This window comes from Lagenorhynchus albirostris, chromosome 20 (genome assembly GCF_949774975.1).
Source record: "Lagenorhynchus albirostris chromosome 20, mLagAlb1.1, whole genome shotgun sequence".
NCBI lineage: Eukaryota > Metazoa > Chordata > Mammalia > Artiodactyla > Delphinidae > Lagenorhynchus > Lagenorhynchus albirostris.
Genome location: NC_083114.1, coordinates 19,760,900 through 19,778,446, shown reverse-complemented (window position 1 = coordinate 19,778,446; position 17,547 = coordinate 19,760,900).

The window sequence follows — 17,547 nt, the reverse complement described above, 5'->3', positions numbered from 1 at the left end:
ATATAAACAGAACAATCACAAGCACTGAAACTGAAACTGTGATTAAAAACTTCCAACAAACAAAAGCCCAGGACCAGATGGCTTCACAGGCGAATTTGATCACACATTTAGAGAAGAGCTAACACCTATCCTTCTCAAACTCTTCCAAAATATAGCAGAGGGAGGAACACTCCCAAACTCATTCTACGAAGCCACCATCACCCTGATACCAAAACCAGACAAAGATGTCACAAAAAAGAGAAAACTACAGGCCAGTATCACTGATGAACATAGGTGTAAAAATCCTCAACAAGATACTAGCAAACAGAATCCAACAGCACATTAAAAGGATCATACACCATGATCAAGTGGGGTTTATCCCAGGAATGCAAGGACTCTTCAATATATGCACATTAATCAATGTGATAAACCATATTAACAAACTGAAGGAGAAAAAACCATATGATCATCTCAATAGATGCAGAAAAAGCTTTCGACAAAATTCAACACCGATTTATGATAAAAACCCTCCAGAAATTAGGCATAGAGGGAACTTACATCAACATAATAAAGGCCATATATGATGAACCCACAGCCAATATCATTCTCAATGGTGAAATACTGAAACCATTTCCACTAAGATCGGGAAGAAGACAAGGTTGCCCACTCTCACCACTATTATTCAACATAATTTTGGAAGTTTTAGTCACAGCAATCAGAGAAGAAAAAGAAATAAAATGAATCCAAATCAGAAGAGAGGAAGTAAAACTGTCATTGTTTGCAGATGACATGATACTATACATAGAGAATCCTAAAGGTGCTACGAGAAAACTACTAGAGGTAATCAATGAATTTGATAAAGTAGCAAGATACAAAATTAATGCAAAGAAATCTCTTGCATTGCTCTATACTAATGATGAAAAATCTGAAAGAAAAATTAAGGAAACACTCCCATTTACCATTACAACACAAAGAATAAAATATCTAGGAATAAATCTACCTAAGGAGACAAAAGACCTGTATGCAGAAAACTATAAGACACTGATGAAAGAAATTAAAGATGGTACAAATAGATGGAGAGATATACCATGTTCTTGGATTGGAATATTGGAATAATCAACATTGTGAAAATGACTATACTACCCAAAGCAATCTACAGATTCAATGCAATCCCTGTCAAACTACCACTGGCATTTTTCACAGAACTAGAAGAAAAAATTTCACAATTTGTATGGAAACACTAAAGACCCCGAATAGCCAAAGCAATCTTGAGAAAGCAAAATGGAGCTGGAGGAATCAGAGTCCCTGACTTCAGACTATACTACAAAGCTACAGTAATCAAGACAGTATGGTACTGGCACAAAAACAGAAATATAGATCAATGGAACAGGATAGAAAGCCCAGAGATAAACCCACGCACATATGGTCACCCTATCTTTGATAAAGGAGGCAAGGATATACAGTGGAGAAAAGACAGCCTCTTCAATAAGTGGTGCTGGGAAAACTGGACAGCTACATGTAAAAGAATGAAATTAGAACACTCCCTAACACCATACGCAAAAATTAACTCAAAATGGATTAAAGACCTAAATGTAAGAGCAGACACTATGAAACTTTTAGAGGAAAACATAAACAGAACACTCTATGACATAAATCACAGGAAGATCCTTTTTGACCCACCTCCTAGAGAAATGGAGATAAAAACAAAACTAAACAAATGGGACCTAATGAAACTTAACAGATTTTGCACAGCAAAGGGAACCATAAACAAGATGAAAAGACAGCTCTCAGACTGGGAGAAAATATTTGGAAACGAAGCAACTGACAAAGGATTAATCTCCAAAATATACAAGCAGCTCACGCAACTTAATATCAAAAAAACAAACAACCCCATCCGAAAATGGTCAGCAGAACTAAATAGACATTTCTCCAAAGAAGATATACAGATTGCCAACAAACACAGGAAAGGATGCTCAACATCACTAATCATTAGAGAAATGAAAATCAAAACTACAATGAGGGGCTTCCCTGGTGGCACCGTTGTTGGGGGTCCACCTGCCAATGCAGGGGACACAGGTTCGTACCCCAGTCCGGGAAGATCCCATATGCCGTGGAGCGGCTAGGCCTGTGAGCCATGGCCACTGAGCCTGTGTGTCCGGACCCTGTGCTCTGCAATGGGAAAGGCCACATGAGTGAGAGGCCCGCGTACAGCAAAAAAAACAAAAACAAAAAAACAAAACTACAATGAGGTATTACCTCACACTGTCAGAATGGCCATCATCAAAAAATCTACAAACAGGGGCTTCCCTGGTGGCGCAGTGGTTGAGAGTCTGCCTGCCGATGCAGGGGACACGGGTTCGTGCCCTGGTCCAGGAAGATCCCACATGCCGCGGAGCGGCTAGGCCCGTGAGCCATGGCCGCTGAGCCTGCGTGTCTGGAGCCTGTGCTCCGCAACGGGAGAGGCCACAACAGTGAGAAGCCCATGTAGCAAAAAAAAAAAAAAAAAAAATCTACAAACAGTAAATGCGGGAGAGGGTGTGGAGAAAAGGAAACCTCCTGCAATGTTGGTGGGAATGTAAATTGATGCAGCCACTATGGAGAACAGTATGGAGGTTCCTTAAAAAGCTACAAATAGAACTACCATATGACCCAGCAATCCCACTTCTGGGCATATACCCTGAGAAAACCATAGTTCAACAAGAGTCACGTACCACAATGTTCATTGCAGCTCTATTTACAATAGCCAGGACATGGAAACAACCCAAGTGTCCATTGACAGATAAATGGATAAAGAAGATTTGGCATTTATATACAATGGAATATTACTCAGCCATAAAAAGAAACGAAATTGAGTTATTTGTAGTGAGGTGGATGGACCTAGAGTCTGTCATACAGAGTGAAGTAAGTCAGAAAGAGAAAAATAAATACTGTATGCTAACACATATATATGGTATCTAAAAAAAATATTTATGAAGAACCTAGGGGCAGGACAGGAATAAAGACACTAACGTAGAGAATGGACTTGAGGATATGGGGTGGGGGAAGGGTAAGCTGGGACAAAGTGAGAGAGTGGCATGGACTTATATATAGTATGAAATGTAAAATAGATAGCTAGTGGGAAGCAGCCGCATAGCAGAAGGATATCAGCTCACTGCTTTGTGACCACCTAGAGGGGTGGGATAGGGAGGGTGAGAGGCAGACGCAAGAGGGAGGGGATATGGGGATATATGTATACATATAGCTGATTCACTTTGTTATAAAGCAGAAACTAAAACACCACTGTAAAGCAATTATACTCCAATAAAGCTGTTAAAAAATAAATAAATGAAACTAAGAACAGATTGAAGCACTTGTTACCACTTGAAAAAGGAAGGAGGCTAGTGCAGGGGGGTTGTTACATTCTCCAGGTGTTTTTTTTTGTTTGTTTTTTGTTTTTTGCGGTACGTGGGCCTCTCACTGCCGTGGCCTCTCCCGCCGCGGAGCACAGGCTCCGTACGCGCAGGCTCAGCGGCCATGGCTCACGGGCCCAGCCGCTCCGCGGCATGTGGGATCCTCTCGGACCGGGGCATGAACCTGTGTCCCCTGCATCGGCAGGCGGATTCTCAACCACTGCGCCACCAGGGAAGCCCTATTCTCCAGTTTTATAGGCCAGAAATCTCAATAAATTTCACAGATTGTGGGAGAGCAAAAAGAAAAAAAACCCCATCTAATCCTCGTCACAATATCTGGGACATTGCCCCTCTAGCTGGTATTCCTCCTATTTCTTTTTCCATAACACAGGCATTCCTGAAAAACCATCCCCACTGCAACATGTCTCGGTTTGGAGCCACAGGTCAATTTGGGGGAGAAATTATGAGAATTCCATTGTCTTACACTTTTGAGTCTCTGCCCAGAGACGCCGGACCGTACTTCTTCTGAAGTCCCTAAAAGTAATGACTATTAAACTTATGGAGAATTCACCATGTGCCAGTAGCCACTTTTGAAAACACTTTGTGTACCTCAGTGCATTTAAGCCTCACAAGTTGTCTTAGCCCACTTCCAGACGTGGAAATTAAGGTTCAGCTTCTGACTCCTCCCCTATTTCCACATCCCATGTTGATAAGCACAGGGCTTTTATCTAGTGGACACAAGCAGGCATTTTCCCTGGTCCCAGGACAGGAACACTCAGGCCTTCACCTTGAGGAAGTTCCTAGAGGTAAGGGGCTTCATCAATTGAAGGCCATAGCCCTTGACCTATTGCTCTGACATCCACAAAAGGTGTTCAGTCGCCTCTGGACAGGGCCCCCGTGCCATCCTCCACACCCGTGAATCATCCATAGATCTTCAAAGAGGACATTCTACTTGGGCAGATGGAGCCTATTCAGAAGTAGGGATGAGCACAGAGTTCAGGGGTAGCTGGACAAATGTCTCTAAAATACTTCCAAGCCAATATTGGATGCAGTGTTTTTCTCTGATGCCCTGCGTACCTCTGCACCAACTGTCCACTAGAGGGAGCCAATCCTCAGCAGGTAGAACATGTGTACGCTGTGTTCACCCCTGCCCATTAGTTCTTGATGTGTGTGTGGGAGCGGGGAGGGGGGATGTCTCATCAGTGCATCTCACTGTGAGCAGTTCCCTGGAGGCCTGGCATGAGGGACCAGGGCCTCCAGCTTCTGCCTCATACAGACGGCTCCACTTGCCCTGGTTGATCATTGGGATTCTGCCCATGATCTCACTTGGTGAAAGAATATGACAATTAAGCTGAGGTTTGAAAACCACAGCTCTACAAGATCTTTATCTGCCAGCTTTGATCTCTGCTGATGTTAAGATCCAAGAGCTTTATAACTAGGATTCCTGGAGTCCTTCATTCAGCCCAACAGGGGGAACTTTGGATCTGCTCATCTTTCTTATGACCAGTTTCATTTCTTCTTCCCTTTTCTACAAAAGGATTTTCAATGAAAAGGAAGTGGAGCCCCTATGCTGATCCAGCTCAGAGCCTTTCCTGTTCTTAGATTGGGCATAACTGTACCTCCTCTTCCTATCTCAGCCCCGTTAGTCTTGGCACCAGATGAAAGATGTGTCCAGTCCCACTCCACTGGTTCCCTTTTTTTCTTCCAGGAAGCCCCCCCCCCCAGGACCCCACTGCTTACTCTGCAGATTTTGGATCTCATTTCATCATTCCTTGACCGTGACCCTACTAAGAGAAAGGCTTCCCTCGCATCCTCCTAACTCTCTACCTCCTATAAAATAATGGATCACAACTCTATAAAGATCAAGCAGAACAGCCGGGGAGCAGAGAAGCTGAGAGAAAACCAGAAAAATCCACGGTTTTAGGAAGTGGGGGGCATGCCCCCAATGAATGGCCTTTTGACTTGGCTGCTCTCCATGCCGAGGTTCAAGACAGACAGGGCCATCCCAGCACAGGGGTTCCGGTGCCCCACTGCAGCTTGCTGGGACTCCAGGACTTCAGCCGCCTGTCCAGCACCAGCCACAGACATTCCCTTCCTCACGTGCCCACCAACCCCTGCCTCCTACACAGTGAAATCTCGTGGGAGGGAGATCTATTGAAATAGCCTTTGGGATTTCTCCCTGCCTCTCACCATTCCCATCCATCTATCCTCAGCCCCAGAGATCTTATGTGAACTGAGACCTCAGAGGAATGCTGGTGACAACAGACTTAATAGTCAGGTGACACTTTTCAGTGAAGAAGAAACATAAGCAGGACCTGCCTTAAAGGATGGGGCGAGATTAGAGCAGAGGATTCTACAGAGTTAGTTCAGGATGGGCAGATGAGTAGGCAAGAAGCAGAAATTTCATCTGGCTGGAATTTGGTCCAGGAATAGGAGGAAAGTTCAGAAATTTTAGAATGCGAGCTTGGAGTCTTGTTTTAGAGGGTCTTGAATGTCAAGGTGGACAGCTGGGGTTCAATTCTGAAAGTCATAGGGAGATACTAAGGATATTTGACCAGCAGGGAAGCCAAAGTGCCATAATCAGAAGTGTGCTCTCAGAGGAGAAAGCTGTGGGCAGGATGGGGTGTGGAAGGGGGGACCTGAGAGCTGGTCTCTGCGATGATCCAGGCAAGAAGTAATGGCAAGGGTGGGGGAGAGGAGGCAGCTTGTAGGGGATTTACTGAAGATATTCAGTCATGAGGACAGAGAGGAGGGCCAGTGCAGGTTCTAGAACCAGCTCCCCAAACACCACAAACTGGTATTTACAGGCATGTCCACCCTATGCCCGAAATTTTCTTCCCTTTATCACTATCCCCTTAAGCCCAACTCTAGAGGTTTAGGAACAAGCATTTAAAGAGACAGGGTCTCCTCTTCCTGGATGGTCCCCTAAGATCCCCCTGCAGTATATGAGCTTGGCTTGCTGTTCTTTCAAAAAGGGGACCCACTTGTACGGAAACCAGCCTCCCCACCAAAGTTAAAGACCAACTATCGGGACTCACACTTGCCAGTTTCAGGGAGAGATGGCTGCTGTACATAACAGTGTACTTGGGAGCGTGGGGTGCTGGAAAAGTCCAGTCCTGGGAGGCAGGAGATGTCAGTGCTGATTGCAGACGTGGCACTGACTCCCTGTGCACTCAGGCATATCAGCTTCTCTTCTGGGCCTCAGTTTCCCTCTCCATTCAATGGGGATAATACTGTATCACAGGCAGGAAGGGAGAGAGTCTGGTGACCTCACCATTTCCCTCAGTTCAAGGAGCCATGTCTTAGGAGAAGCTGGAAGGCACCGAGCTTCAAATCCGCACTTGGGGCCAGCCAGGGGCCTGGGTTACTATAAACCCACTCCTGGCTCAGCCATTGCCTGCCTAGGTACAGAGTTTTCATCAAAGCCCCCAAGGAGGCCCCCAAAGTCCTGGGAGAAATTAACATCTTCATTCACCCTCGGACTGGGTCCAGTAGTCCCGTGTGCCTCTTCAGACACCAAGATCCTATCTCCAAACGCCCATCAAGAGTGACCCCTAAACCTCCAATGGAGTGCAGGGGCACAGAGTGAGTCAGAGTACAGGTGACTAAGATGCCGCCATATGATCCACACTCAGAAACCCCTCTGGCACTAGGCAAGTCTTGGGCAGAAGGTGGGGAATGGGAAGAGGCATGAGGTGGGTTTTTGTTGTTCTTGTTGTTTTTGGACCACCTTCTGCTGCTATATCCTTGGGGTCAATAGGTAGAGATACACTGCCACCAAATGCCACAAGTGCACAACCTCAAATAGAATCTGCTTGCCCTCCCTCCTTAAAGATATCGCTCTTCTTTTTTTTTTTTTTTTTTTTTTTTTTTGCTGTACGCGGGCCTCTCACTGTTGTGGCCTCCCCCATTGTGGAGCACAGGCTCCGGATGTGCGGGCTCAGCGGCCATGGCTCACGGGCCCAGCCACTCCGCGGCATGTGGGATCTTCCCGGACCAGGGCATGAACCCATGTCCCCTGCATCGGCAGGAGGACTCTCAACCACCGCGCTACCAGGGAAGCCCTCGCTCTTCATTTTGAAGTGGTCCTCAGCCCATTTGTCCTCTCACTCCTGTCCATGAACCTGTAAACTCAAAGCACTGGAGACTCTGGGACCTCTGATAGAGAAAAGTTCCCGCCAGGGACCAGGGACCAAACACGGATGCATGATGTGTAATTGAACATCACCCTGTCAGATTCTTCTGCACTAAATGGTCAGCCTCTTTCCATTGTTTCTATGATTCTGTGATCTCTGAATAAACCTGGGGCAAAGCTGTAAAATGTAGCCCGGGCTTGGGATTCCCAGGCTATTCTTCCACCTGACCCTGATGTTCCTTGAGAGTCACTTAAGAAGATGGAGACCAGCTTCCACGGCAGCAGCCTCATTTCTTTCCCAGTGCTAACTTAACCCTGCCCTCTACCAGTTTATTGTCTAGACCACAGGCTTGCCATCCACTGGCTCCTAAATGACAAGCACGTTGAGAAGCCCCCAGGAGAGGAGAGAGAGAGAGAAGGTAGAAGGATCCCTTCCCTGGGGAGGGCAGTCTGGCAGCTGGCCAGAACAGCTACAGAACTTGAGCAGTCTCGAGTCTCGTTTTAGCTTTCACACTAAGATTTCCCAAATCCGGATGAAAACCACAATGAAAGGAGAGAAATTGAGAAATCAAAGGGATTTGCTGACGGCAGTCTTTGAACACCCCGCAGAACCTGAGTGAGGTGCCTCTCTGTGTCTGTCCTACCTGGGATCTGTCTCCCATTCCTTCTGGGGGCCCAGAGCCTTCTGCACCTCTGGTTTGTGTGAGGGTCTGAGGACCCCATGCTCCACTGTTTCCAGGAGACTCTTTCTATTTCCTCATCTATAGCATAGCTCTTCCAGAAGGTCCTACTACATCTTTACCAAGAAACATGAAGACAGCTAAAGGAACACTTCCAGTAGTCCACACCCCAGGTACCTCCCTAGCAGCCTCTGGTCACTGCATCCCCCTCATTATGAATATCCATAACTGCTAACTTAATAAATACTTACTATATGCTAATAACACACCGTTCAATGTTCAGTGTCAACTCTTTTCATTCACTCATTTTACTGATAGGGAAACTGAGGTACAGAGAGCCGAAATAAGCATCCAAGCATCCAAATCCTGGAGTTCATTAGCTTAACCACTCTCCTTCCTCCTAGACGGAGCTAAGCAGGAAAGAACACTTCCCCGGCGATTCCTAATGTCCTAAATGTCCAGTCTCAGACTGGACCCGATTCCAGATGATCTTGGGAGAATAAAATGGAGGGGAGCATAGGTAGCTCTTGGCCCAGAAATGGCCATGTCACAAAACTGGGGTCCTCCCTAACACTGTGCCCATGGAGGACATCAGTAAACAGCCTCATCACTACTTCTCATAGCCCAGTATAAGACCTTGCTATCCTTCCAACCATCCTCTTGGGTTGACACTTGCACTGAAACTCACTTGTCATCCCTGATCTTGTGCAACCCCACATTTCACAGATGAGGCAGGTGGGCCTAATGGAATCTGGGTGGATCACAGAGCTACTTAGCAGGCAAGCCAGGATTATGCCTGCTGGACCCTGATCCCTTGCATTTCGATGAACCCACTTGTCCTCATAATAGACTTTTAGTCTTATTTCTAGTTCTTGCTTCCAGATGCACCTCTGCATCATGTCACCTCACTGGAGAATAAAAATGTCCTGGGCTTATTTAGTGACCTTGCATGTGCACTGCAGCTAAGTACAAACCTGGTCCCTAAACCATGCTGGACCATGTGTATCAGACATGATGCAATTGGTGGGGAGAGTCCCCGAGTTTAAAAAAGCTGCCGTCCTGGAAGGGCTTAAGTTCCTTCTTCTTCTAAGAGGAAATCCTGAGGTCAGAACTATGGTTCATGTTCTGTAACTTCTGTATTGTTAAGAGGTGATACAATGTTTTCAAAAAATGAAATATACAAGAGGTAGATGTTTTAAAGTCTCTTATAAATAAAGAAGAAAAATAAGTGAATTCTTAAGCTAAGGAGACTATCAATTCACAAGATAAAAAACGTAAAGCAATAGTGTATTGTTTAGCCTCCATGTGTTTGTATTTTTTACACTTTTTTCCTGTAATTGATATCTAGTCTCATAGCGTTGTGGTCAGAAAAGATACTTGATATGATTTCAATTTTCTTAAATTTACCAAGGCTTGATTTGTGACCCAAGATATGATCGATCCTGGAGAATGTTCCATTAGTACTTGAGAAGAAAGTGTACTCTGTTGTTTTTGGATGGAATGTCCTATAAATATCAATTAATTCCATGTTGTTTAATGTATCATTTAAAGCTTGTGCTTCCTTATTTATTTTCATTTTGGATGACCTGTCCATTGGTGAAAGTGGGGTGTTAAAGTCCCCTACTATGATTGTGTTACTGTCGATTTCCCCTTTTATGGCTGTTAGCATTTGCCTTATGTATTGAGGTGCTCCTATGTTGGGTGCATCAATATTTACAATTGTTATATCTTGATCCCTTGATCCCTTGATCACTATATAGTGTCCTTCTTTGTCTCTTGTAATAGTCTTTATTTTAAAGTCTATTTTATGTGATATGAGAATTGGTACTCCAGCTTTCTTTTGATTTCCATTTGCATAGAATATCTTTTTCCATCCCCTCACTTTCAGTCTGTATGTGTGCCTAGGTCTGAAGTGGGTCTCTTGTAGACAGCATATATACGGGTCTTGTTTCTGTATCCATTCAGCCAGTCTATGTCTTTTGGTGGGAGCACTTAATCCATTTACATTTAAAGTAGTTATCAATATGTATGTTCCTATTACCATTTTCTTAATTGTTTTGGGTTTGTTATTGTAGGTCTTTTCCTTCTCTTGTGTTTCTTTCCTAGAGAAGTTCCTTTAGCATTTGTTGTGAAGCTGGTTTTGTGGTGCTGGACTCTCTCAGTTTTTGCTTGTCTGTAAAGCTTTTAATTTCTCTGTCGAGTCTGAATGAGATCCTTGCTGGGTAGAGTAATTTTGGTTGTAGGTTTTCCCCTTTCATCACTTTAAGTATGTCCTGCCACTCCCTTCTGGCTTGCAGAGTTTCTGCTGAAAGGTCAGCCATTAACCTTATGGGGATTCCCTTGTGTGTTATTTGTTGTTTTCCCCTTGCTGCTTTTAATATTTTTTCTTTCTATTTAATTTTTGATACCTTGATTAATATGTGTCTTGGTGTGTTTCTCCTTGGATTTATCCTGTATGGGACTCTCTGAGCTTCCAGGACTTGATTAATTATTTCCTTTCTTATACTAGGGAAGTTTTCAACTGTAATCTCTTCAAATATTTTCTCAGTCCCTTTCTTTTTCTTTTCCTCTTCTGGGACCCTTATAATTTGAATGTTGGTGCATTTAGTGTTGTCCCAGAGGTCTCTGAGACGGTCCTCAATTCTTTTCATTCTTTTTTCTTTATTCTGCTCTGCGGTAGTTATTTCCACTATTTTATCTTCCAGGTCACTTATCCATTCTTCTGCCTCAGTTATTCTGCTATTGATTCATTCTAGAGAACTTTTAATTTCATTTATTGTGTTGTTCATCATTGTTTGTTTGCTCTTTAGTTCTTCTAGGTCCTTGTTAAACGCTTCTTGTATTTTCTCTATTCTATTTCCAAGACTTTGGATCATCTTTACTATCATTCCTCTGAATTCTTTTTCAGGTAGACTGCCTATTTCCTCTTCATTTGTTTGGTCTGGTGGGTTTTTACTTTGCTCCTTCATCTGCTGTGTGCTTCTCTGTCTTCTCATTTTGCTTAACTTACTGTTTTTGGGGTCTCCTTTTCACAGGCTTCAGGTTCATAGTTTCCGTTGTTTTTGGTGTCTGCCGCCAGTGGCTAAGGTTGGTTCAGTGGGTTGTGTAGGCTTCCTGGTGGAGGGGACTAGTGCCTGTGTTCTGGTGGATATGGCTGGATCTTGTCTTTCTGGTCGGCAGGACCACGTCTGGTGGTGTGTTTTGGGGTGCCTGTGACCTTATCATGATTTGAGGCAGCCTCCCTGCTAATGCATAGGGTTGTGTTCTTTTGCTAGTTGTTTGGTATGGGGTGTCCAGCACTGTACCTTGCTGGTCATTGAGTGGAGCTGGGTCTTAGCTTTGAGATGGAGATCTCTGGGAGAGCTTTTGCTATTTGATATTACATGGGGCCAGGAGGTCTCTGGTGGATGAGTGTCCTGAAATTGACTCTCCCACCTCAGAGGCATAGGCCTGACACCCGGCTGAAGCATCAAGACCCTGTCAGCCACATGGCTCAAGGAGAAAGGAGAAAGAAAGAAAGAAAGAAAGAAAGAAAGAAAGAAAGAAAGAAAGAAAGAAAGAAAGAAAGAAAGAAAGAAAGAAAGAAAGAAAGAAAGAAAGAAAGAAAGAAAGAAAGAAAGAAAGAAAGAAAGAGAAAGAAAGGAAGGAAGAAAGAAAGAAAGAAAGAGAAAGAAAGGAAGGAAGAAAGAAAGAAAGGAAGGAAGAAAGAAACAAAGAAAGAAAGAAAGGAAGGAAGAAAGAAAGAAAGAAAGACAGAAAATAAAGTTATTAAAATAAAATAAATTTAAATTACTACAAATTTAAAAAACTAAAAAGTAAAAAAAAAAAAAAAAAAGAAAAAAAAAACGGACAGATAGGACCCTAGGACAAATGATAAAAGCAAAGCTATACAGACAAAATCACACAAGGAAGCATACACATACACACTCACAAAAAGAGAAAAAGGAAAGAAATATATATATATATATTTTAAAAAAACAAAAGAAAGAGAGTAACCAAATCAATAAACAAATCTACCAATGATAATAAACTCTAAATACTAAACTAAGATAAACATAAAACCAGAAACAAATTAGACACAGAAAGCAAACCCCAAGTCTACAGTTGCTCCCAAATTTCACCGCCTCAATTTTGGGGTGATTCCTTGTGTATTCAGGTATTCCACAGATGCAGGGTACATCAAGTTGATTGTGGAGATTTAACCTGCTGCTCCTGAGGCTGCCGGTAGAGATTTCCCTTTCTCTTCTTTGTTTGCACAGTTCCCGGCGTTCAGCTTTGGGGTTCTGCATGTAGGTCGCCTGAGGACGTCTGTTCTTCGTCCAGACAGGACGGGGTAAAGGAGCAGCTGATTCGGGGGCTCTGGCTCACTCAGGTCGGGGGGAGGGAGGTGTACGGAAAGCAGGGTAAGCCTGTGGCAGCAGAGGCTGGTGTGACGTTGCACCAGCCTGAGGCAAACTGTGCGTTCTCCCGGGGAAGTTGTCGCTGGATCCCGGGACCCTGGCAGTGGCGGGCTGCACAGGCTCCCCTGAAGGGGAGTGTGGAGAGTGACCTGTGCTCGCACACAGGCTTCTTGGTGGCGGCAGCAGCAGCCCTGGCGTTTTATGCCCATCTCTGGGGTCCGCGCTGATAGCCGCGGCTTGCGCCTGTCTCTGGAGCTCGTTTAGGCGGTGCTCTGAATCCCCTGTCCTCACGCTCCCCAAAACAATGGTCTCTTGCATCTTTGGCAGGTCCAGTCTTTTCCCGGACTCCCTCCCGTCTAGCCGTGGTGCACTAACCCCCTTCAGGCTGTGTTCACGCTGCCAACCCCAGTCCTCTCCCGGCGCTCTGAAGCCCGAGCCTCAGGTCCCAGCCCCACCCACCCACCCGGCGGGTGAGCAGACAAGCCTCTAGGGCTGGTGAGTGCCGGTCGGCACCGATCCTCTGTGCGGAAATCTTTCCACTTTGCCCCCCGCACCCCTGTGGCTGCGCTCTCCTCCTCGGCTCCAAAGCTCCCCCCTCCGCCACCCGCAGTCTCTGCCCACGAAGGGGCTCCTAGTGTGTGGAAACCTTTCCTCCTTCACAGCTCCCTCCCACTGGTGCAGGTCCCGTCCCTATTCTTTTGTCTCTGTTTTTTCTTTTTTTCTTTTGCCCTACCTAGGTACGTGGTGGAGTTTCTTGCCTTTTGGGAGGTCTGAGGTCTTCTGCCAGCATCCAGTAGGTGTTCTGTAGGAGGTGTTCCACATGTAGATGTATTTCTGATGTATTTGTGGGGAGAAAGGTGATCGCCACGTCTTACTCTTCCGCCATCTTGAAGGTCCTCCTGTTCTTAGTTTTATGTTTGATATTTAAATATTCTTTATGGGAGAGTAGCTGTTCCTACAAGAAAATAGGTTTTGAAGTCTTCACTCTTGAGTACATTTACTTTCATGTGATGGCAAACGTTCCCAGGAGCCGTCTTCACATTTCTTCCTGAACTGGTCAAAGGGGAGTCTTAAGTCCTTGCTCCAGCTGGGGTTGGGGAGAGCATGATCCTTAGAATTGACTTTCTCAGTGGAAAACAACCTCCGTGCAAGTCCCGGGTCCCTCGCCGGCCAGGGCGCACCTTCCCGGCGGTCGGGCAGGGACCGGAGCGTGCGCGGTCTCGCGGTGCAGATCCTCAGCATGGCTCTGGGCATACGTGGGGCTCCAGCCGCTGGAAGCACAGCGGCTGCGTCAAGGACTGACTCTCCCACACCAGATGAGATGCTTTGATTGCTCCAGGCCTCAGGCAATGTGACTGATGTGCTCCAGGTACGACAGCCTCTGAGTGATGCCAGCGTCATAGCTGGCGAGTGTTCAGTGACGTCAGGCTGCTATTTTCATTTTGTAGTTTTCCACCCCAGACTTCAGCTGTGCTACCTGGGGAACTCAGTGTGAAATATTAACCCACTCATTCCCACCATCCAGGTTCGGCAGCTGTTCTGTCGGGCTCAGCTGCCTTCTGCAGCAAGGTGGGTGCTCTCTGACTTTTTTCTCGACCTCCCAGCCAGCACTCACCCAAGGCAGATTCAATTCACATTCGCTCTTGCTGGTGCCTGGGGAGTCTATGATCAGGATTAACTCTGATGGGGGTAGGATATGAGTACCCTGTTATGGAAACTGATGTCCTGACTTCTTACCTGGTCCCTAAGAAATAAGAATGGTCAGGTAGAAGTGCAAACTGGGAATCCAGACTCCCAGCTTTGTTTTATAGCTTGGCTGCAGAATTCATCTGATACCACACAACTAGAGAAAGAAGTGAATAGGACCTGAGAATTCATTGTCTTCTATGCTCTCCTTTCTTGGATAGAAAAACAAAGGCCCAAGGATGGACAAAATCCATCAGGCCATGTAGGCTATTAGAGGCCCATGTGTCCCAGTGCCCAGGTCCCCTGACATGTCCCGTGAGGTTCCTACTATATTGTACCCTATCAAGCCCAGGGCCTCAATTGTCCCTTTTATAAAAGAGAACCAGCTGAGATTTGGGATCAGCCTTTCCCAAAGTTTCTTGGAACTTTTTGGAAGAAGCAGTCTATAAAGTCATTTTCATATAAGAGCTCAGCATTGCAAATGACACACAGTAAAAAGTCAATAATGATGGCTGCTTTTTTGAATTTGTTCTCCATGCCAGGGACTATAGAATTTGTGCATGTTATCTAATTTAATCCTCCTGGCCAACATCTGAGGTAAGTGATTTTATGATGCTCATTATAAAGATAAAAGAAGTGCAGCTTAGAGAAGCCAAAAGCCTTCCTCATATGGGACAGAGCCCATAAAAGGGAGAGCTGCCTCTCTGTGCAGACCTGCCCTTGAACTATGCTGAACACACACCCATGTGCCTTTGTTCTAGTGCTATTTGCCTGTTGTTTCACATAATCCTCTAGTAGCAGGTGTCTTGATCCCCACTTTACTGGGGAGATTAAATGATTTCCACAGAATGCAGAGCTGGTTCCGGCAAACCAGAGCTGAAGCAAGTCTAGCAGGTAGAATAGGGTTCCCAAGCCTCACCCTCACTCTAATACATTAGGCAGAGTCTTTGGGAAAGATAACTTAGAACCTGTGCTTTCAGACATAGAGAACAGACTTATGGTTGCCAAGGGGGAGGGTAGGTGGAGGAGGGAAGGATTGGGAGTTTGGGATTAGCAGATGCAAGCTATTATATATAGAATGGATAAACAACAAGGTCCTACTGTATAGCACAGGGAACTATATTCAATATCCTGTAATAAACCATAATGGAAAAAAATATGATAAAGAATGCATATATATGTATAACTGAATCATTTTTCTGTACAGCAGAAATTAACACAACATTTTATGTCAACTATACTTCAATGAAATAAAATTTTTAAAAAGTACCTGTGCTTTTAGACATGTCTGTGGTAGTTTTAATGCACAGTCAATGAGAAGTCATATATCTAGTTCAAGGATCCATTTTATGGTTGGGTACACCAAAGCCCAGTGAGAAAATGTAAATTTCCAAGAGTTACCTTCCAGGCTAGCTACAGAACCCATCCAGGGATCAGACATGCCTTAGGTCCAGGCCTGCATCCTTATAGCAGCTTCCATGTTGCTCTGCCTAGAGCCCCATTCACACCTCAGGACCAAGGTAATCATTCCCCCAACTTCAGCCGCATTGGTGGCCAACAGGTCTGCACTGAGTGCCTCTCTAGGAATTGCCTTGGGCTGTAGGGACAGCTGCCTCCCTCAAAGTCACATCCCCTTTTCTGGGGACTGCCCACACCCAATGATGGGTGATATAGACAGATAAAGGCCCGTTGCTTTTTCCTTATATGGGATAATTCTAAAGGAGCATCCCTGCTCCAGAGCACCTCATAGGATTAGTCTGGGAGCTCACTGGGATATACCCTCCAAAGTCAGAGAATAATTGTAGCATCCCTTGCCTCCCACCATTGAGAAAAGAGGCACAGTGCCTGGCAGTCAGCTTCTCTGTACTCGGGAAGACTGCTCTGACCACGCATACAAAAGGCTTCCAGTTGTGACTTCCAGGCTTCCAGGGGTGCAGAGCATGAGTGGGTTCCAGCTGGTCTGGATGTGGGGCAAGTGATCCTGCAGCTTGTGCCATCCAACCAGCTAGACACAGGTATTAGAGGTAATGTGGTGGGGAAGGAAGCCCACTGTGCCCCGTGGAGTCTATGACTGTTGGAGAATCACAAAATGGACCCCTGGGCTTCTGGACCAAGGCCATGCCATCTAAAGAGGAGAATTTATATCTTCTGAAAAAAGAGTTCCCAGTGTGTTTACTGCCCCTGGCAGAGACAAAGAGCCTGGCCAGAGGAATTCAAGTAGACTTGCAGCCAGAACTGCCTGTCAGGAACTGGGTTTAGTGAAACCCACCAAGTTATAAAGCCAGGTGGGCCCAGCAACAATCCATTGTGAGATTAAATCAGCGCCTTGGGACTGGGCACAAGCAGGGCCAGAGGGCCCCCATCCTTAGGCACTTTCCAAAAGTGACCTCGTTAACGTAACAGATTATATTAGCTCTCATCACTGGAAATTCCAGTTTTAGGAGCTCTGTGCCAGGAACATGTATTTCTTATTATTAATTTCAACACCATAGTATTATTTACAGCCTCAAGACCAGCTGCAGCAATGGATTAGGGTTTTCATCTAAGAGTTTGTTTCCCAGAGAAACCTTTTGATGACATCCCTGGTCCCTGGTTGGGGTCTGTGTGTAACTGAGCAGGACCCTATGGGACATCCGCACAACAGACACCACCCCCACAATGTCTTCTGCCTGCTTTTTGTCTGTAGAAAAACTTTAGTCAAAGAATAAATGTAATCAGAGGAGTGAGAAAAATGCAGAAAGAAAGGAAAGCAGTCAAACAAGACAAAATAATAACAGTTTAGCCATTAAACAAAGTCAAGGACTTTTAGTTCCTCCTCAAAGGCTATAGAGAATGTTCTGAGCCATATCCTTGGGCTGTTATGCAGATACTGAAATCCCCACCAGACTGGAAGAAGTTAACTGTATGCTGCCCATGAGCACATAGACCCCAGACCGATTGGAACCAGAAGGTTAAAGATGTTGACTCCTGATGAACTCACCACCAACCAGTCAGAAGAATGTCTATGAGCTGATCACACACCCCACACCCCACAACCCCCTCCCTCACCCTATCTTTAAAAACCTTTCCCTGAAAGCCTCTAGGGAGTTCAGACCTTTTAAGCACTAGCTGTCTGGACTCTTTGCTTGATGCCCTGCAATAAATGCTACACTTTCAGCCATGTACCTCAGTGTTCATTGTGGCTCTATTTACAATAGCCGGGAGATGGAAGCAACCTAAGTGTCCATCGACAGATGAACGGATAAAGAAGATGTGGCACATATATACAATGGAATATT